Raw genomic sequence first — 23473 nt, 5'->3', positions numbered from 1 at the left:
TGACCTGCTTTTCTTATTAGGCTGTCTATACTCAATATTCTCCACTGCAATTAGTTTATTTCAAAAAGAAACATTAGAAAGGAATGCCATCTTTATGAATAACTGGGAACATTTTCACAAAGGGGGCCAATGCAGAAAAGACAAGCTGCACCTAAACCAATTAGGAGCCAGGAGAGTTGCAAATAACATTGAGGAAGGTTTTTCTTACTCATTCATATATGGGAAGAGGGCATCAGCAGCGAGGCCAGCATTTATTGTCCATCCTAATTGCCCTTGAGAAAGTGGAGGTGAGCTACCTTCTTGAACTGCTGCAGTCCCTGGTGGAGCACCTATAGTGTAGTGCTGTTAGGGAGGGGGGTTCCAGGATTTTGACCCAACAATAGTGGAAGAACTGTGATATATTTCCAAGTCAGGATAATGAGTGGCTTGGAGGGGAATGTCCAGGTGTTCTCATATGTCTGCTGACAACATCCTGCTAGATGGTAGCGGTCATAGGTTTTGGAGGTGCTGCCTGAGGAGCCTTGGTGAGTTACTGCAGTGTATCTTGTAAATGGTGTACATGGCTGTCCCCAATGTTCGTCGGTGTTAGAGGGAGTGAATGTTTGTGGGAGCAGTACCAATCAAGCGGGTCGCTTTGTCCTGGATTGTATTGAACTTCTTGAGTGTTGTTGGATTTGCACTCATTCAGGCGAGTGGAGGGTATCCCATCAAACGCACGGTAGCATTGTGGATAGCACAATTGCTTCACAGCTCCAGGGTCCCAGGTTCGATTCCGGCTTGGGTCACTGTCTGTGCGGAGTCTGCACATCCTCCCCGTGTGTGCGTGGGTTTCCTCCGGGTGCTCCGGTTTCCTCCCACAGTCCAAAGATGTGCAGGTTAGGTGGATTGGCCATGATAAATTGCCCTTAGTGTCCAAAATTGCCCTTAGTGTTGGGTTGGGTTATGGGGATAGGGTGGAGGTGTTGACCTTGGGTCGGGTGCTCTTTCCAGGAGCCAGTGCAGACTTGATGGGCCAAATGGCCTCCTTCTGCACTGTAAATTCTATTCTATGATGTGCCTTGTGGATGGTGGACAGCCTTTGGGGTGTCAGTCGGTGAGTTACTCGCCATACAATTTCTAGCTTTTGAACAGCTCTTGTTGATAGTGGGGGATTCAACATTGAATGTCATTTGGTGATGGTTAGATTTTCTCTTATTGGAGATGGTCATTGCCTGGTACTTGTGTGGTGCAAATGTTACTTGCCACTTGTTAGTCCAAGCTTTGATATTTTCCTGGTCTTGCTGCATTTGGACATGGACTGCTTCAGTATTTGAGGAGTTGGGAGTGGTGTTGAACATTAGCAGTCAACAGCAAACATCCCCACTTCTGGCCTTATGATGAAAGGAAGGTAATTGATGAAACAGCTTAAGAGGGCTGATCCTAGGCACTACCCTGAGGAACACCTGTATTGATATCCTGGAGCTGATTGACCTCCAATCACCACAATCTTCTTCCTTTGTGCCAGGTATGACTCCATCCAGCAGAGGGCTTTCCCCCAATTCTAACTGAGAATCATTTAGACCAGATAGATTGGGGGGGATAAATAGGGTTGAGAATGACTCTGAGATAGACCATGGGGAAGAATATCGTCAAAGGTTGGATATGGTTACAGAGACTAATGGCATACATGAAATGGAGATCAGGAATAAGGAAACAGAGGAAACTTGAAAAAAGATATATCTATAATAATTGTTACAACCAAGTGAGAAGGTGTCAAATGGCTTCTCTTTTTCCACTCCTCAGCCAGGATTTTCAACTCCCATTCAAGTTAGGCGGCTTCAGCAATTTGAGCGGAAAATATCCTGAGAAGTGCAAAGTCACATTTTACGTTGGTCTGTGTCGACCATGGGGAAACAACCATTGAGCTCCCTGTGGGACCCGTGGAGTATGAGCCCCCTAGGTATGTGCAAGGTATAAAAGCAGGCCCAACTCAGGGCCTGGTGTAACAAATCATCCGAGCTAGGATTGTGCTCGGAGTGAGATGTTGAATTATGCAGACCTTTGTAAATGAATTAATTTTCATTCACGTCAACTTCCTTCTGAAATATTATATTGGCGACGAGGATTTACAGAAACTCCGGACTCGCCTGTCGTTTCGCCTATCCACCAGAAGTTTGTATTGAGCATGATACATGGTATGGTTTAAAATGTCGTTGTTCGGTAAATTGGTGCCTTCGATGTGGGACTGGATTGGAGTCAGTATGCAAAATGCATGTGATACTTCTTCCAAGCAAATGGTATATTTGGCAAAGACTGCCAAAACATTCTCCTTCTGACCACCTGCAGGGCCACAACATAAAGAGGGAAAGCAAAAATTAAAAACACCGAAGGACAGGCAGTGAGAAGAGAAATCAGGGCTGTTTAAATTAATCCCTCTCCTGCCCACTACAGAAGACAGTCAAGAAATCCAAGTGATGATTTTTGTGTGCTAAAGCCTCTAAGGTTGGTATTAGAGAGCAGAGCATCGCGGGAGAAGTCTGCAGATACATAAATAGCAGTGGGTGCAGATAGATAAATAGCAGTGAGTGCAGATACATCAATAGCAGTGAGTGCAGATACATAAATAGCAGTGAGTGCAGATACATCAATAGCAGTGAATGCAGATACATAAATAGCTGTGGGTGCAGATACATAAATAACGGGGGGTGCAGATACATAAATAACAGTGAGTGCAGATACATAAATGTAGTGAGTACAGATACATAAATAACAGTGAGTGCAGATACATAAATGTAGTGAGTACAGATAAATAAATAACTGTGAGTGCAGATACATAAATGTGGTGAGTACAGATAAATAAATAACTGTGAGTGCAGATACAAAATAGCTTTGGGTGCAGATACATTAATAGCGGTGAGTGCAGAAACATAAATGGTAGCGAATACAGGTAAATAAATAGCAGTGGATGCAGATACATCGATAGCATTGGGTGCAAATACAAAAATAACAGCGAGTACAGAAACATCAATAGCAGTGGGTACGGATACAAAATAGCAGTGTGTACAGATACATAAATAACAGTGGGTGCGGACACAAAATAGCAGTGAGTACAGATACATCATTAGCAGTAGGTGCAGATACATAAATAGCATTGGGTGCAGATACATCATTAGCAGTAGGTGCAGATACAGAAATAGCATTGGGGGCAGATACATCATTAGCAGTAGGTGCAGATACAGAAATAGCATTGGGTGCAGATACATCATTAGCAGTAGGTGCAGATACAGAAATAGCATTGGGGGCAGATAAAAATGGTGGTGAGCACAGATACATCAGTAGCAGTGAGTACTGATACATCAACAGCATTGGGTGCAGATACAAAAGTAGCAGTGAGTACAAATACATTAATAGCAATAGTTGCAGATACAAAATAGCAGTGGGTACAGATGCATCAATAGCAGTGGGTGCAGATACATAAACAACATTGAGTGCAGATACATAAATAGCTGTGAGTGCAGATACATAAATAGCAGTGAGTGCAGATACACAAATAGCATTGAGTGCAGATACATCAATAGCTGTGAGTGCAGATACATAAATGGCAGTGAGTGCAGATACACAAATAGCATTGGGTGCAGATACATAAACAGCATTGGGTGCAGATACATAAACAGCATTGGGTGCAGATACATAAACAGCAGTGAGTGCAGATACATCAACAGCAGTGAGTGCAGATACATAAATAGCAGTGAGTGCAGATACATAAACAGCATTGGGTGCAGATACACAAATAGCATTGGGTGCAGATACATAAACAGCATTGGGTGCAGATACATAAATAGCATTGAGTGCAGATACATAAATAGCTGTGAGTGCAGATACATAAATAGCAGTGATTGCAGATAAACAAATAGCATTGGGTGCAGATACATAAACAGCATTGGGTGCAGATACATAAATAGCAGTGAGTGCAGTTACATAAATAGCAGTGGGTGCAGATACATAAACAGCAGTGAGTGCAGATACATCAACAGCAGTGAGTGCAGATACATAAATAGCAGTGGATGCAGATACATAAATAGCAGTGAGTGCAGATACATCAATAGCAGTGAGTGCAGATACATAAATAGCTGTGGGTGCAGATACATAAATAGCTGTGAGTGCAGATACATAAATAGCAGTGAGTGCAGATACACAAATAGCATTGGGTGCAGATACATAAATAGCAGTGGGTGCAGATACACAAATAGCAGTGGGTGCAGATACATAAACAGCATTGGTTGCAGATACATAAATAGCATTGAGTGCAGATACATCAATAGCTGTGAGTGCAGATACATAAATGGCAGGGAGTGCAGATACACAAATAGCATTGGGTGCAGATACATAAACAGCATTGGGTGCAGATACATAAACAGCATTGGGTGCAGATACATAAATAGCAGTGGATGCAGATACATAAATGGCAGTGGATGTACATACATAAATAGCAGTGGTTGCAGATACATAAATAGTCATGGATTCAGGTACATAAATAGCAGTGGGTGCAGATACATAAATAGCAGTGAGTGCAGATACATCAATAGTCATGGATGCGGATACATAAATAGCAGTGAGTGCAGATACATCAATAGCAGTGAGTACAGATACATAAATAGCAGTGGATGCAGATACATCAATAGCAGTGGATGCAGATACATAAATAGCAGTGGATGCAGATACATAAATAGCGGTGGATGCAGATACATAAATAGCAGTGGATGCAAATACATAAATAGCAGTGGGTGCAAATACATAAATACTGTAGTCATGGATGCAGATACATAAATAGCAGTGGGTGCAGATACATAAATAGCAGTGGGTGCAGATACATCAATAGCCTAATGCCTACTGTGTCCCATGGCCTTCGTGCCCCTACGGGCATCCGCCAGAGGCCTTGGGGCTGGAGGACATTGTCTCACTTGCCGGTGGCACATGCCCAGTTGTGCCACCCTGTTCCTGGTGCTGTATCTGAGATGCGCCGTTGCCAGGAGGGTGGGCCTCAGGGAGGTGGTGGCCCATATCGATCGTCACTCTGTAGTGTGGCTCCAGGTAGGCACTTAGCACCCTCCCCTCCCAGTCGGTGCCCATAGGACCCTGGGATTCACCTCGGGACAGAGGGGCAGCTGGATCGAGTCGGGTTGTCCCTGCGTCATCTAGCTCTGCCAGACCTGGTAGCTCCCCAATGTCAGCAGCACGGTGTTGACGCCTTCAGTGATGCTCCTCAGTGACTGGGACATGCTCTGGAGCACCCAATACGCACCTCAGAGTGGGACATGTCCCTCGCGACCGAGATGTGCTCTTGAGGGTCTCGGCAGCGCCCACCTGAGACTGCGATATGCTCCGCAATGCCTCATGAAGGTCCACCTGGGACTGAGCCACATCATTCAGCGACTGGAACTTGCTGTTAAGTTGCTCAGCCATGGCCGTCACTGACTGAGCCATGCCTAGGACATCACTACTCATGCTGCTGACGTCATGCGCCAGGCTCTCCACTGCAGTCAGCACCCTAGCAGTGTTGGCCTTGGTGCCACGCATTGCCGACGCCATCTCATGCACCCACAATCTCTGAGATTCCACCAATTGACTATGGACCTGTTGGAGTGTCGCTGACATCCTCCTCTGAATCTCTCAGCCGCACCCTAACAACTGCATCAGCTCCTGCTAATCCCAGCCCAGAGGCTCAGCATCTGACTGGGACCCAGCTGGGCCCTGGGATCCAGCAGACCTCCGACTGCTGTCTCACTGGGCGTTCCTGCCTCCAACTGCATCAGCAACTGTGCCCCGGAAGCCTGTCCAGTACTGTAACTACCGAGGTGTGTGTCTGTGCGCAGGTGGAGTGTGGGTATGATAGCTGTGCCACGAATATGATGGTCTCCTCGGAGCTCCCCTCCGAGGTGTTCTGGGAAGCAAGGTGGGGGGGGGGGGGGGCACCACCCCAGATGGGCCGGCACATTTGGATGGAGATCCTGCGGGAGAATGGATATGTGGTCAGTGGGAGGTAAGGGTCATTTTGCATGGCATTAACAACTCACATGTGACAAATCATCTGGGTGAAACCGATGCCGTGCGCCAACCTCTACGTTGGTGATCGATCTGTCCTTGGCCACCCTCCTAACCTCCAGGACCCGTTCCTGGTGTATTTTCATGTCCGGCACCCCACTGCCCGTCTGGGCCCTCTCCCGCCTGTTGTCGGCCAACTTCTGCGGGGGGACACGAGGGTACGTGAGCCGCACGTGCCATTCATCGTGGGGTACAGGGGTTGCGATTGGGGCTCGTATGAGGGAGGATGGATGGGAGTATGGGGAGGATGGGAGGATTGGGAGGTTGGGGATGGGGAATATGATGGGGAATATGTGGGGGGCTGGGGGGTGGTTTGGGCAGCCCTGTTCGACATGGGTGGGCTGGGGCACGGAATGGTACTGGTGTAGTGGTGCCAACTCACCCGTGCGGCCCGATGGAATTCGTTGATCTTCTTACGGCACTGGGTGCTGATCCTCCTGGTGAAGCACCCCGAGCTGATGGCTGCTGCCACTTCCTCCCAGGCTGCCCTGTATCTGACACTCCGAGACCCTCGGGGAAACAGGGTATCCCATCTGATCTCAATCACGTCCAACAGTCTGGCCAGGTCGGCATCCCCCAATCATGGGGCTGATCACCTCGGTAACATGGCTGCGAGCTGTGTGGAGTTTACTCTGCAGGATCGGTTTAAATGCTGCTCTCCCTTGTTAGCGCAGTTCCGGCGAATCAGCCAGCGGGACACTCACTTGCGGCATGAAGCCTGTAAGGCCTCGTTAAGTGAACCAGTTAGAGTTTGATACCGATGGTGACCTCGCTGTTCCGAGCTTCGGGAAGCCCACAACAGTTCCCACTCACTAGCACACTGAGAAACATTTCCGTTAAATCGCGCCCTTAGTCATTCTTTTGGCCTTGGGGAGTTTCTCCTCAGTCTAGCCCATACTTAGAAATGTTTTCAGCAAAGGCCGTATGAAAGCATACTCTGATCTCTAATTGAGCTTGAGGGTCCCCCACACCCCACACCCATGGACAATGTCACATGGGCATGACCCACCACACCTGCCCCCTTTGTGAGGACACACAGCTCTGGGGTCACTGAGTGTCCCCCCTTTTCTGGCCCCCTCACCCCCCCCCCTTTCGGGACCCTCACTTTTGGGACCTCCACCCTTCATCCCCCAACCATTAAGAAGCTTCTTCATACCCGCGCTTAACCCCAACAGCCTTCATACCCCCCCATCCCCCCTTTCATGGGCAGGACCCCACTCTGGCCTTGACTCTTGGCAGTGCCACCCTGGCACCTGGGCACCCTGGAACTGTCACCCTATCACCATGACAGTGCCCCTTCCAGCCTGGCAGTGCCACCTAGACACCTTGGAAGGTGCCATTACACGTGGTCCACGTTTGTGTGGGCCAGCTCTGGGATAATCCGGCTGGTTTAAATATGTTAATCTGGATCGTGCCCAGTGAGGGAAGGAGCCAGATCGTGATATTTCACTAGGTCCCAGAGGCCTCTGGAGAGAGTTAATGGCTTTGTCGTGTCACGGAGTCGGGTGCGATGAGGCTGTTTGATCGCACCCCTGATGTTTTTCCTTTACTTGGAAGAGGACAACCCCTCTGAGCTGCTGCAGAGTCCTGCAATACCAGTGATTTTCAGCAAAGCCCATCACCTCCCAACTACTCGTCCATTATGATGGACTCACTGGTACAGGCCCTCAGTAAAACTATTTGAATTAGGCTGACCCCAGAAAATTCATCAGGGTGAGAATTCCTTCCCTGCCTCTCTGATATCAGCTACTGAAGAGGAAATTCCAAGCCAGTACATCTAGAATTTTTTACATCCACTTTGCTTCAAATTAATCATACTGTATTTAGTTTTATGCAGAATACTTAATCAAACCCAATCATTCTGAACTGCACTAGGACAGAAACCTCGAATTACTAAGCAGAAAGCATCACTATGGGTAGCTGCTATAAAATTTTATGGATATATTTCACTCGGAGTTTACAATTGTCTTTTGGTAAAAAGCCCTATAAATTGGTTTGGCTTTGAGGTGATTTATACGCTGTTATTTACCATGTTATTACGATACTTTTTCTATCACTGCTTAGTAATTCCCAAATGTTACAAATATTACATTTCATGTTATATTGTTAATTTAGAACAGTACAGCACAGAACAGGCCCTTTGGCCCTCAATGTTGTGCCGAGCAATGATCACCCTACTCAAACTCACATATCCACCATATACCAGTAACCCAACAACTCCCCCTTAACCTTACTTTTTAGGACACTACGGGCAATTTAGCATGGCCAATCCACCTAACCCGCACATCTTTGGACTGTGGGAGGAAACCGGAGTACCCGGAGGAAACCCACGCACACACAGGGAGGACGTGCAGAATCCGCACAGACAGTGACCCAGCCGGGAACCGAACCTGGGACCCTGGAGCTGTGAAGCATTGATGCTAACCACTATGATACCGTGCTTTCACAATTTGTGCATGTAAATATTCATTATTGGGATAGATTTAACATTGTAGTTTGGCCTTAGTGTTCCCATCAGCTAGAATGTTGACATTCTTCGGCCTAGCTGGAAGCTTGCCTGTCCAGGGAATATATTAATGGGAGTCGGCTGTTCAGCCATGGCACGGCCAGTGAATATTTTTAATGTAGAGGAAAATAAAATTCTTGACTAACAAAGGAGTCAAAGGTTATTGGGTGTAGGAGTTGAGGTCACAATCAGTTGAAGCACGATCTTATTGAATGGTGAAGCAGGCCCGAGGTATCGAGTGGCCTATTCTTGCTCCTAATTTGTATGTTCATATGTTCTTCCATTGAATTAGATTATTGCTGATCTGTACTGCGGTGATATGCATCACTGTAAACACACAGGGGTTAATGTAAATACACTACAACTAAGTAAACACTAGACGGAGCACCGGAATTGTCATGACATGCAGTCATACAGCTAATGAACACATAGAATAGGACATGACCAATGGGCAGTCAAGACACCCAGAGGTGACACTACCACAAGGGGGCAACCCACATATAAGGACAGGGCACACATGCTCTGTCTCTTTCCACAGGTGACACCCAGAGAGAGGTACAGGGGCAGATCAGAAGCATCACACCCACCACATGGCTTAGAGCAGACTGAGTTACTACAGCAAGATTAGCAGGAGAGTCAAACTCATAGAGAAGTGTGCTAATGGTTCAATAAATCACACTGAACTTACTTCAAAGTCTGGAGTATCTTTTGGTCACAGCTGCATCGGGTTGCAGCCTGTGTTATCCCAGAGTACATAACACATCATATACCACAGCTCTATTTTTTCACCTTCGCTCCATATCCCTCAATATCCGTACCTATCAAAAATCTACAAATGTATGTCTGGAAAATGTCATTTGACCCAGTATCTAAAGCCTTTTGAGGGGTGTGAATTCAAGACTTCGAGAACTTGCTTCTTGATTTCAATCTTAAATGTCTTAACTCTGAGTTTCACATGTAGAATTTACAGTGCAGAAGGAGGCCACGCAGCCCATGGAGTCTGCACTGGCCCCTGCAAAGAACACTCCACTGAAGCCCACGTATCCACCCTATCCCCGTAACCCAGCAATCCCCACCTAACATTTTTTGGACACTAAGGGGCAATTTAGCATAGCCAATCCACCTAACCCGCACATCTTTGGACTGTGGGAGGAAACCGGAGCTCCAGGAGGAAACCCACGCAGACACGGGGAAAACGTGCAGACTCCGCAGTTAGGAGAGAGTTGTGTGCATGCCCTCAATACAGGCATGGACAGAGCTGCTTTCAAAAGTTAAATGTTTAATTATTTAGAGAACAAGGAAGGGGGATCCTCTGAAAACCACATTCCATTCTCAACTGGGTTTGCAGTCCACCTGGTGTCAAACTGAAGATAAGGTTAAAGTCGCCATAGTCCCAGATAACCATAGGCTGCTTTCCCCTTTGAGGGGGGAGAGCTGACTGGTGATGATTTAACCTGAGGACCACCACACCTCAGGCAAGGGAGCAAGATTGAGAAGGCGGAGTCTTCATGAATAACCGCAGCCGGTACAGGAATTGAACCTACGTTGCTCTGCATCACAAACCAGCTGTCAGGGAGCAAGTTGTACCTTGAGTTCAGATTTACACTGTCTGTTTAATCTTGTGCAAAGCCAAAATCGATTTGCTTTAGTGCTAAACTGGCAAAATAAATGGACCCTGAGATCTGGAAGTCTGAAGAACCAAAAAGTATTTTGTGTGAAATAATGTAAACAATTCAAAAGTATCATGTAGGTCAAGGCTCTGATACAAACTCTCATACAGTCATACCTCATCTCTTCACCTCTCACATTCTCTCAGCTCCTGGGTGTTATTAAAATGCACTTTTGCAAGAGAAAACCTCTGAAAATACATTAGCACCATTTGAATTTGAAAGCATTTTGGGAATCACATTCTCTGCCACAGAGTCTGCTGCCAGTCTTCAAGGACACTAGAATTCCAAAGGCAAAGGCAACAATTAACACCAAAGTAATCAGGTGCTGGAATGCACCTTGAGGTTCTTGTTTTCACAGTAAGAAATCTTACAACACCAGGTTAAAGTCCAACAGGTTTGTTTTGAATCACTAGCTTTCGGAACATCAGGTGAATCCCTGAGGAAGGAGCTGTGCTCTGAAAGCTAGTGTTTGAAACAAACCTGTTGGACTGTAACCTGGTGTTGTAAGACTTCTTACTGTGCTCACCCCAGTCCAACGCCGGCATCTCCACATCTTGGGCGTGATTCTCCGAGGCCGTGCCGGAGCGAAGTAGCCGTCGTGAACTCTGTCGAGATCAACAACGGCGCGAAACGGCCCCGATCGCGACTTATTCTGGCCCCGGGAATGGGCTAGCATCGGGGCCGCGCAGAACACAGGGGGCGTGGCGTTGAATGCGCGTCGTCAGCGCGCGACACCCGAAAGACGCCGCTCCGCGTCCTAAAAGGGCGCGATCCACGCAGAGAAAGACCCGCAGCAGACGAGGGAGGGAAATGACGGAGCCACGGAGGGCCGTGCCGGGGTTCCGTGATACGGACCTGGAGACCCTCCTCGATGGGGTGGAGCAGCACAGGGGCATCTTCTGCCCAAGACGAGGGCATCGCCACCCTTCCAGCGCCGTGCGACGGGCCTGGCATGAGGTGAGGTCAGTGCTGTGGGGCAGACCCCTCGGTCCGGGGAGCAGTGCCGCAAGAAGCTCCACGACCTCACCAGGGCTGCCAGGGTGAGTACCATGAGGGTGCCCCCGGGTCACAACCACCCCCCCCCCCATGTCCATCATCACCCCCCCCCCCCCCCGCCCCACCCCGCAGGCGCGAGGGGTTGGGGTGGGCGAGAGTGAGTGGAGGGTGGTGAACAACGTTGTCACAGACCCACATGAGCGCTGCGACCCACTGGAGAGATGCCATGGTGTGGCTGCAACTTTCCCCCCACCCTGCATTAATGTAGCCTATATCTGAACACCCTGATGATACCCGCCTAATTGTGATGCTCTATTCATGCCCCCCCCAACAGGACAAGACTGCTCACAACAGCCGGGAGCACAACAGAACCGGCGGGGGTTCACCCGTTATGCACCCCCTGACAGTGTTGGAGCAGAGGGCACTGACCTTGCTAGGGGATCCACCACCTGGGAGGTCGCGCAATGCGAGGTTGGAGGTGCAGAAGCAAGTGAGACAACCCTGCATGACAACCCCCCCCCCCCCCCCCGCCCCAGCCCATCCTCTGTCTCCTCACACTCTGACCACTGGACCACCCATCCTCTCTCCCCTCACACTCTGCCCACTGGACCACCCATCCTCTCTCCCCTCACACTCTGCCCACTGGACCACCCATCCTCTCTCCCCTCACACTCTGCCCACTGGACCACCCATCCTCTCTCCCCTCACACTCTGCCCACTGGGCCACCCATCCTCTCTCCCCTCACACTCTGCACACTGGACCACCCATTCTCTCTCCCCTCACACTCTGCACACTGGACCACCCATCCTCTCTCCCCTCACACTCACTCTGCTCACTGGACCCCCCATCCTCTCCCCCCTCACACTCTGCACACTGGACCACCCATCCTCTCTCCCCTCACACTCTGGCCACTGGACCACCCATCCTCTCTCCCCTCACACTCTGCCCACTGGACCACCCATCCTCTCTCCCCTCACACTCTGCCCACTGGACCACCCATCCTCTCTCCCCTCACACTCTGCCCACTGGGCCACCCATCCTCTCTCCCCTCACACTCTGCACACTGGACCACCCATTCTCTCTCCCCTCACACTCTGCACACTGGACCACCCATCCTCTCTCCCCTCACACTCACTCTGCTCACTGGACCCCCCATCCTCTCCCCCCTCACACTCTGCACACTGGACCACCCATCCTCTCTCCCCTCACACTCTGCCCACTGGGCCACCCATCCTCTCTCCCCTCACACTCTGCACACTGGACCACCCATTCTCTCTCCCCTCACACTCTGCACACTGGACCACCCATCCTCTCTCCCCTCACACTCACTCTGCTCACTGGACCCCCCATCCTCTCCCCCCTCACACTCTGCACACTGGACCACCCATCCTCTCTCCCCTCACACTCTGGCCACTGGACCACCCATCCTCTCTCCCCTCACACTCTGGCCACTGGACCACCCATCCTCTCTCCCCTCACACTCTGCACACTGGACCACCCATCCTCTCTCCCCTCACACTCTGCACACTGGACCAGCCATCCTCTCTCCCCTCACACTCTGGCCACTGGACCACCCATCCTCTCTCCCCTCACACTCTGGCCACTGGACCACCCATCCTCTCTCCCCTCACACTCTGCACACTGGACCACCCATCCTCTCTCCCCTCACACTCTGCACACTGGACCACCCATCCTCTCTCCCCTCACACTCTGGCCACTGGACCACCCATCTTCTCTCTCCTCACACTCTGCCCACTGGACCACCCATCCTCTCTCCCCTCACACTCTGGCCACTGGACCACCCATCCTCTCTCCCCTCACACTCTGGCCACTGGACCACCCATCCTCTCTCCCCTCACACTCTGCACACTGGACCACCCATCCTCTCTCCCCTCACACTCACTCTGCCCACTGGACCACCCATCCTCTCTCCCCTCACACTCTGGCCACTGGACCACCCATCCTCTCTCCCCTCACACTCACTCTGCCCACTGGACCACCCATCCTCTCTCCCCTCACACTCTGGCCACTGGACCACCCATCCTCTCTCCCCTCACACTCTGGCCACTGGACCACCCATCCTCTATCCCCTCACACTCTGCCCACTGGACCACCCATCCTCCCTCCCCTCACACTCTGGCCACTGGACTACCCATCCTCTCCCCCCTCACACTCTGACCACTGGACCACCCATCCTCTCCCCCCTCACACTCACTCTGACCACTGGACCACCCATCCTCTCCCCCCTCACACTCTGCACACTGGACCACCCATCCTCTCTCCCCTCACACTCTGGCCACTGGACCACCCATCCTCTCCCCCCTCACACTCTGACCACTGGACCACCCATCCTCTCCCCCCTCACACTCTGCACACTGGACCACCCATCCTCTCTCCCCTCACACTCTGCCCACTGGACCACCCATCCTCTCCCCCCTCACACTCTGCACACTGGACCACCCATCCTCTCCCCCCTCACATGCTGCACACTGTACCACCCATCCTCTCCCCCCTCACACTCTGCCCACTGGCCCACCCGACAGCAGGCCAAGCATGTCTAACTAACCCCGTATCATTCTGTTCGCCAGGGCCAGCCGACGAACGTCCAGGGCCGTCTGGTGCCACACACAGCCGACAATCCGCGACGACCACCGCATCTAGGGCTGCACACCAGAAGGTGGCAAGAGGTCGGCCATGAGGGCCATCCTCCAAATCCGGGACTCTCGAGTGGGACGTACAGAGGACGGACAATGACAACTTTCATGGCTGTGCATTGCCCGAAGGTTGGGCCGTGAGACAGGACAGGACGGGGTCAGTGGACCCAGACGAACAGAGGACGGCGACGCAGTCAACGGACTCACCCGACGCTGAACCGTACATGGGCCGTGTGCGCCTTGCGCCGGGAAATGAGTGGGACCAGGACACTCCTGATTTACTGACAGACGAGGACCTAGAGCTTGCGGCACTGCTGTCTCCCACACCATCCACCATCCCAGAGACACTCACCTCGGTTGCGCAATTAAGTGATGAGTCTCCTGGGTCACGGTCTGTTGTGCACCACACAGCTGAGCCGGTACAGCAGGTGGAGGTTGGAGCAGCCGAGGGGCTGGACGGTCGGAGGGCAGCCCAGGCCCAGCATCCAGCTGCCGCCCAGACGTTTCCCGGGTTCCTGGATTTGCTCGACCTACCCGGACAGCCGATGCATTTTGAAACCCAGGGACACAATGACGGGATGAGGGCCGTCTTCCAGCAGCTGCAGACACAGTTAGAGGAGTCAAACCGCGTCCAGGAGCAGGGAGTGGTGCCGCTCATGGCAGCCACCCAGGCCGACACCGCACCGGTGGCGTCCGCGGTCGAGGCAATGGGTGAAGCGGTATCAGCCATGGGTCAGGTTCAGCAAGGCATTGGGCTTCATGTGCATGCGTCATCCATGGCCCTGGTGAACCTTACGCACATGTGCATGATCTTCATCTGGGGGTTGCATATCCCTGGATGTTCATCGAGTATGTCCCCTTCCTGTTAGTGAACACTTCCTTGTCCCCTGCAGGTGGGCGCATGGGGATGTGAACACAATCAATCACTCCCTGGACCATCGGTATCCCGGCCATGTTGACAAATGCACGGGCTCGTGCTTCTTGATTTGCTCGGTCCTCGGGAAAGGTGATGTAATGGTCCGCGATGGCAAACAGGGCGTCGGTCACATCCCGGATGCACCTGTGGACCGACGCCGGCGATATCCCAGATAGGTCCCCGGTCGGAGACTGGAAGGAGCCGGTAGCGTAAAAGTTAAGTGCCACTGTCACCTTGACGGCAACCGGTATCGCGTGTCCTCCTCCCGATCCACGTGGGGCGAGGTGCGCCACGAGGTGGCAGATATGTGCGACCATCTCCCTGCTGAACCAGAGTCTCCTCCTGCAGGTGATGTCCGGTAGTGCCTCGAAAGAGATCCGGGCACGGTACACCCTAGTTCTCGATTGCCGCCTGTGGCGCCCTGGCTCCACCATCAATGTCTTCTCCTCCTCCTCCTTCCCCCCATGCTGCTCGACATCAGTGCCCGCATCCTGTGCCTTCCTCAGTGTTTGGGGGACAATGTTCCCCTCGGCATCCCCCTGAACATACCGGCCATGAGCATCTGCGGCCTGTACGGTGACGACAGGCCACTCCGCGGCCATTCCCTCTGCTGCAGGAGCTTCCCCTGCATCAACTGTGGGATGCGGCTGTGGACGCTGCTGGATGTCTAACTGCAGTACAGCAGCCCCAACCACTGTGCTGAACATCGCCGTTTGGTTCAAATACATTATGGTCACCTACAGAAGGGTGGTGGGAGGCAGAGAAACGACATGTTAGACGGAGGTTATTCAACACCTCGGCAGCCGCCTGCCACGGGATACCTGTGTGCCCCGGTGGCCTGGTCACGCTGCTGACACGCGGCCAGCTTAACCCCTGGTCACTTTCTGTGTCCAACGGTCAGTTAAAAATGCATCCTCCTCACCGGTGCGTCAGTGGGCTGTGCCCATCAGCCACAGGGCATCCAGTGGGCGTGTCCTCGTCACCGTCCTGCCATGGCAGGGTGGCTGACATGTTGCATCCGGGGGTGGACGACCCACTCCACTCATTCCCTCTCCCCCCTCCCACCTCCACTCACTCACTCCCTCTCCCCCTCCCACTACTCGCTCCCTCTCCCCCCACTACTCGCTCCCTCTCCCCCCTCCCACTACTCGCTCCCCTCTCCCCCCCTCCCACTACTCGCTCCCTCTCCCCCCTCCCACTACTCCCTCTCCCCCCTCCCACTACTCCCTCTCCCCCACCACTACTCCCTCTCCCCCCTCCCACTACTCGCTCCCTCTCCCCCCTCCCACTACTCGCTCCCTCTCCCCCCCACTACTCGCTCCCTCTCCCCCCCACTACTCGCTCCCTCTCCCCCCTCCCACTACTCGCTCCCTCTCCCCCCTCCCACTACTCGCTCCCTCTCCCCCCTCCCAATACTCCCCTCTCCCCCTCCCACTACTCCCTCTCCCCCACCACTACTCCCTCTCCCCCCTCCCACTACTCGCTCCCTCTCCCCCCCACTACTCGCTCCCTCTCCCCCCCACTACTCGCTCCCTCTCCCCCTCCCACTACTCGCTCCCTCTTCCCCCCTCCCACTACTCGCTCTCCCCCCTCCCACTACTCCCTCTCCCCCACCACTACTCCCTCTCCCCCCTCCCACTACTCGCTCCCTCTCCCCCCCCACTACTCGCTCCCTCTCCCCCCTCCCACTACGCGCTCCCTCTCCCCCCTCCCACTACTCCCTCTCCCCCCCCACTACTCCCTCTCCCCCACCACTACTCCCTCTCCCCCCTCCCACTACTCGCATCCCTCTCCCCCTCCCACTACTCCCTCTCCCCTCCCACTACTCCCTCTCTCCCCCCCTCCACTACTCCCTCCTTCCCCCCTCCCACTTACTCCTCCCTCTCCCCCCCTCCCCTACTCGCCCTCTCCCCCCTCCCACTACTCCTCCCTCTCCCCCCCTCCACTACTCCCTCTCCCCCCTCCACTACTCCCTCTCCCTCTCCCCCCCCTACTTCGCTCCCTCTCCCCCTCCCACTACTCGCCTTCCCTCTCCCCCTCCCACCCTACTCGCTCCCTCTCCCCCCTCCCCCCACTCGCGCCTCCCCCCCTCTACTCGCCCCCCCCCCACTACTCCCTCTCCCCCTCTCCCCCCCCTCCCACTACGCGCCCCTCTCCCCTCCCACTACTCGCTCCCTCTTCCCACTCTCCCACTACTCGCGCCTCTCTCCCCCTCCCACTACTCCCTCTCCCCCTCCCACTACTCCCCCCCCCTCCCACTACTCCCTCTTCCCCCCTCCCACTACCCCCTCTCCCCCCCCCACTACTCCCTCTCCCCCTCCCACTACTCCCTCTCCCCCACCACTACTCCCTCTCCCCCCTCCCCTACTCGCTCCCCTCTCCCCTTCCACTACTCGCTCCCTTTCCCCCTCCCACTACTCCCTCTCTCCCCCTCCACTACTCCTCTCTCCCCCCCTCCCATTACTCCCTCTCCCCCCTCCCACTACTCCCTCTCTCTCCCCTCCCACTACTCACCTCTCCCCCTCTCCCCTCTCCCACTACTCGCCCCCTCCCCCCTCCCACTACTCCCTCTCCCCCCTCCCACTACTCACTCACTCTCCCCCTCCACTACTCCCTCTCCCCCCCACTACTCCCTCTCCCCAACCCCCCACTACTCCCTCTCCCCCCCTCCCAAGACTCCTCCCCTCTCCCCCCTCCCACTACTCCCTCTCCCCCCCTCCCTACTACTCGCTCCCTCTCCCCCCTCCCACTACTCACTCCCTCTCCCCCCCTCCCACTACTCACTCCCTCTCCCCCCCACCACTACTCCCTCTCCCCCCCCCTCCCACTACTCACTCCCTCTCCCCCCCCCACCCACTACTCCCTCTCCCCCCCTCCCACTACTCACTCCCTCTCCCCCCCCCCTCCCACTACTCCCTCTCCCCCCTCCCACTACTCACTCCCTCTCCCCCCCCACCCCTTGGCCGCTGCGTTTTCGGGGAAGCTTTCCCCAGTCTGCGGAGACTCCGGGACGGTCCGCTCACCTCCTCACTGCTCAGCATCAGCCAGCACGACTGGCTGACGACTATAAAAGGCAAGTGTGGTCGGCGGTGGCGTGAACTGGGGTCACGCCGTCGGGACTTTCGGCCCATCCGAGCCAGAGATTAGCGGGGGTGCCGGAGAATCGGCATTTTGGGTGCCTCGGGCGATTCTCCGGATTTTGCCGCGCGGAACACGACGGGACCGATTTAGCCGTTTGGAAGAATCGTGGGAGCGCGTCGGACCGGCGTCGCGTGAAAAAACTGGCACCGCGCGCTATTCTCCCAACCGGCGCGGCCTCGGAGAATCGCGCCCCTTGTTTTCATAAGCAGGCCTGTTCTGCACGTTTTTGCAAGTTTTGCAGTTGCCTTAATTGTCAAGTTCTAAAGCAAAGTAGAACAGTGGACTTTATGCCAGATTCTTCCCTCCTCATGTTTTTAGTAGGGCCTGAACTGTCATTCTTTCATAAGATCATAACTGGAGCACCACTCAAGATTTGCTACCTTTTAATCCACGTCTCTTTGCCAATGGAAGGAACTGATAGTTGCTGCAGTAGAGAACTCTGATGTTCCAGTATTGATCCCAACATCTGCACAGAATACCAATTCTGAAACTTCAGACAATGTTTATGCTGCCTGTGGAGCTCTCCCCCAGATGACTGTCAACAACCTGAAACTCCATCCATGACATGAACAAGTTCAAATGCATAGTTAATCATCACTTGCTCATCGAAAGCTGTTCCAGCATGAATTACACCATTGGAAACCTCAAACCAAAAACCCAGCAGCATTTATAGCATTTATTCAACTCTTGTGTAGCCAGCTCCAGGTTGTGACTCATAATATAATAATCTTCATTGTCACAAGTAGGCTTACACTAACACTGCAATTACTGTGGAAAGCCCCTAGTCGCCACATTCCGGCGCCTGTTTGGGTACACTGAGGGAGAATTCAGAATGTCCAATTCACCTAACAGCTCAAGCCTTGTTATAATAACTTTGCAGCTGAGTCCTTCTGCTCAGAAAATAAATGCATAAACAAGGCAGACATTCGATAAAGTCATATTTTAAATGCTAAGTTTAATTGTGGCTCCCATGGACTGGATTGGTGAATCTGAGGAACACTTTGCCGCAGAAGGCTGTGGAGGCCAAATCACTGAGTGTCTTTCAGACAGAGATAGAAAGGTTCTTGATTAATATGGGGATCAGGGATTATGGCGAGAAGGCAGGAGAATGGAGTTGAGAAAAATATCAGCCATGATTGAATGGTGGAGCGGACTCAATGGGCCAAGTGGCCTAATTCTGCTCCTATGCCTTATGGATTCTCTGATCCCCAGCCGGGTGTTTCATGATGACGCGCAGTTTGCTGACGGCAAAATCTCGTCTCATGTCGCTTGTCAATGGGATTTCCCATGGAAGCCAATCCAGACCGCCGGGAAACCCACGGGACGGGGTGGAGGGGGGGGGGGGGAGGGGGGGGGGGGGGGGGGGGGGGGGCTGCTGGCGGGAAAAGAGAATCCAGTGGCCGAAGAGTTCCAGCCCTTATCTTGAAAACAATCTTGTTACATTGGGAGTTTTGAAGGAATGGCTGCCAACAGCAAAAACTATTACAATTGGGATTGCGCGCATTGTCATTGTTCACCGGTCCCAAAGGGAGGAATGTGAAAATAGGAATGAAAATGTTAAAGCTGAGCCATTGCTGGACTGGAAAACCAGAGACACAACAGTAATTTATGAGTGAATGGGACTTGTTGCGAGCTACTACACAGGGGGCTGAATTTTGGGTGGATTTGGGTTTATGGAGAGTGGAAGATGAGAGACCATCCAAGAGTGAATAATGTTCGGAAAACAAAGGTGGTTTTAAGAGATTTATATCTGTATTGGTAAACATTAAACATAAGGTATAGGTTCAAGCGTGTTTAATTTAATGCTTCTGTGCCTGAAAGGGTGAAACCTACAGTTAGGTTCATGCTGGGCAAAGGTGTTTGTATGTGTGGGGGTTAGTTAAGTTCCAACTGTAATTCTATTATGCTTAGAGAGGGCTACGGCGTGAGAAATAAACAAAAGGAATAAGAATGTGACCGTTCCTTAGCCACTGGAGGTCATTGTAAGGTAAAAGAATTTAAAGTTTTAGTTTAGGTAATTTGCGAGCAGTTAGAGTCAGGGGCCTGGATTGTCTGTTCTGAAAATGAAAAATGAAAATCGCTTATTGTCACGTGTAGGCTTCAATGAAGTTACTGTGAACAGCCCCTAGTCGCCACATTCCGGCGCCTGTCCAGGGAGGCTGGTACAGGAATCGGACCGTGCTGCTGGCCTGCTTGGTCTGCTTTAAAAGCCAGCGATTTAGCCCAGTGAGCTAAACCAGCCCCTATGGACCGAAGCGCTCCCGCCAGCAGAGAATCGGGACTGGTCTCCGCTGGCACTCGATGACGGGCCCGGGTATGAGTCTTACTTCTTTACCAGGCATATTAGATTATTATGCAAAGCAGCGATGCAGCTGCGCACGCCACTGACTGCCCACTGTGAATTTAGGACCACAGGTCGTATGGATGTGCCCTCAGGCCCTCCCCCAGGTGCCCTCTGGCCCCAGCCGACCCATCAGCTCCAGCACAACCAGTGCCATCTTGTTGTCTGGGATGGTGTGTGTGGGGAGTGAAGTGTGGATATGCAGCAGCAGCTTGTCAGCCTCCTGAGTGTCAATCACGAATCCGGCGAATGAATCTCGCACTGTTTTGCATTGGAATCAGCATAGAATTTTTTTTCATAGAATTTACAGTGCAGAAGGAGGCCATTCAGCCCATCGAGTCTGCACTGGCTCTTGGAAAGAGCACCCTGCCCAAGGTCAACACCTCCACTCTATCCCCATAACCCAGTAACCCCACCCAACACTAAGGGCAATTTTGGACACTAAGGGCAATTTATCATGGCCAATCCACCTAAGCTGCACATCTTTGGACTGTGGGAGGAAACCGGAGCACCCGGAGGAAACCCACGCACACATGGGGAGGATGTGCAGACTCCGCACAGACAGTGACCCAAGCCGGTATTGAACCTGAGACCCTGGAGCTGTGAAACGATTGTGCTATCCACAATGCTACCGTGCTGTAATGCTTTATTTCCACAATATTTTTTTGATTTTGATTTGATTTATTATTGTCACATGTATTAGTACACAGTGAAAAGTATTGTTTCCTGCATGCTGCACAAGCAATGCATACCGTACATAGGGAAGGAAGGAGAGACTGCAGAATATAATGTTACAGTTATAGCAAGGTGTAGAGAAAAGATCAACTTAATAGGTAGGTCCATTCAAAAGTCTGATGGCTGCAGGGAAGAAGCTGTTCTTGTGTCGGTTGGTATGTGACCTCAAACTTTGGTATCTCTTTCCTGACGGAAGTAGGTAGAAGAGAGTATGTCCGGGGTGCATGGGGTCCTTAATTATGCTGGCTGCCTTTCCGAGGCAGTGGGAATTACAGATAGAGTCAATGGATGAGAGGCTGCTTTGCATGATGGACTGGGCTACATTCACGACTTTTTGTAATTTCCTGAAGTCTTGGGCAGAGCAGGAATCATACCAAGCTGTGATACAACCAGAAATAATGCTTTCTATGGTGCATCTGTAGAAGTTGGTGAGAGTCGTAGGTGACATGCCAAATTTCCTTAGTCTTCTGAGAAAGTAGTTATTGGTAGGCTTTCTTAAATGTAGTGTTGGCATGGGTTACCAGCAAGATTTCTGTCTTCCCTGGAAGATCCCTGGCTAAACTATTGGTAGCAGAATCTCGACCATACTAGAGACAGCTATTGATGGAGAAACCTTCAATGGTGTAAGTTCCTAAATCTCCGACTCTCAGATGCCCCCCAGCCTGTAAAAAAATGTTTAATTGCAGCATCTTGCACATTGCAGGGGTTGCAGTCAGTTGGATTTCGGCGGGAGCTGGGATACTTCAGTTGGTGAGTAGATTTGTCAATTTCAATTGCAGCAGCCAGCCATTGGATACCGGCAGGGGCTGAGCCTATCGGGAGGTGAGTGGTAAGTTTAAATTACTTACCTTTGCAGGGGTTGCAGTCAGTTGGATTTCGGCGGGAGCTGGGATACTTCAGCTGGTGAGTAGATTTGTCAATTTCAATTGCAGCAGCCAGCCATTGGATACCGCGGGGGCTGAGCCTATCGGGAGGTGAGTGGTAAGTTTAAATTACTTACCTTTGCAGGGGTTGCAGTCAGTTGGATTTCGGCGGGAGCTGGAATACTTCAGGCTGGTGAGTAGATTTGTCAATTTCAATTTCAATTGCAGCAGCCAGCCATTGGATACCGGCAGGGGCTGAGCCTATCGGGAGGTGAGTGGTAAGTTTAAATTACTTAGCTTTGCAGGGGTTGCAGTCAGTTGGATTGCGGCGGGAGCTGGGATACTTCAGCAGGTGAGTAGATTTGTCAATTTCAATTTCAATTGCAGCAGCCAGCCATTGGATACCGGCAGGGGCTGAGCCTATCGGGAGGTGAGTGGTAAGTTTAAATTACTTACCTTTGCAGGGGTTGCAGTCAGTTGGATTTCGGCGGGAGCTGGGATACTTCAGCTGGTGAGTAGATTTGTCAATTTCAATTGCAGCAGCCAGCCATTGGATACCGGCAGGGGCTGAGCCTATCGGGAGGTGAGTGGTAAGTTTAAATTACTTACCTTTGCAGGGGTTGCAGTCAGTTGGATTTCGGCGGGAGCTGGGATACTTCAGCTGGTGAGTAGATTTGTCAATTTCAATTTCAATTGCAGCAGCCAGCCATTGGAATACCGGCAGGGGCTGAGCCTATCGGGAGGTGAGTGGTAAGTTTAAATTACTTACCTTTGCAGGGGTTGCAGTCAGTTGGATTTCGGCGGGAGCTGGGATACTTCAGCAGGTGAGTAGATTTGTCAATTTCAATTTCAATTGCAGCAGCCAGCCATTGGATACCGGCAGGGGCTGAGCCTATCGGGAGGTGAGTGGTATGTTTAAATTACTTACCTTTGCAGGGAACAGGAAGTTTGTCCCGTGGACTTCTGGGAAGGTTTACCCCTCCCTAGTTAATAATTCTGGTGGAGAGGAAACCCGAGACACTACACGTGTAGTGTCTCCCACCCGCCCTCCTCCTCTAACCTATAATAAGACCCATTGGGGTGAGCAGGTGAGTGCCTTATTACATTATTATTTCTCTTTTTCTTATTTGTTAACCAGAACTAGGTTGGAAAAGACTATAGCAGAGGTCTCCAAGTTTTTTTAACTGAAATTTATACAAAGTAATAAATTAATTAACTAATCAGAGATGGCTGGGCAGGTGATGTGCTGTAGCTGTATGATGTGGGAGCTGGCTGTTCCCCTTGTGAATGGCAATGACCACATCTGCAGCAAGTGTTGGTTGCTGGAAGATCTCCGGCTCAGAATTGATGATCTGGAGTCTGAGCTTCAAACACTGCGGCACATCCGGGAGGGGGAGAGTTACCTGGACACTTTGTTTCAGGAGGCAGTCACACCTGGGAGATTAAGTAATTCACATTCAGTAACTGATCAGGGACATCAGAGTGTGACTGTAAGTGAGGCAGGCAGAGGGAACCTGAGTTCAGGAGTGCAGGAGCCTCAGCCCTTGACCTTGTCCAACAGGTATGACA

This window comes from Scyliorhinus canicula, chromosome 6 (assembly GCF_902713615.1).
Source record: "Scyliorhinus canicula chromosome 6, sScyCan1.1, whole genome shotgun sequence".
In the NCBI taxonomy this organism is placed as follows: Eukaryota; Metazoa; Chordata; class Chondrichthyes; order Carcharhiniformes; family Scyliorhinidae; genus Scyliorhinus; species Scyliorhinus canicula.
Note: the sequence above shows the minus strand (reverse complement) of the source record.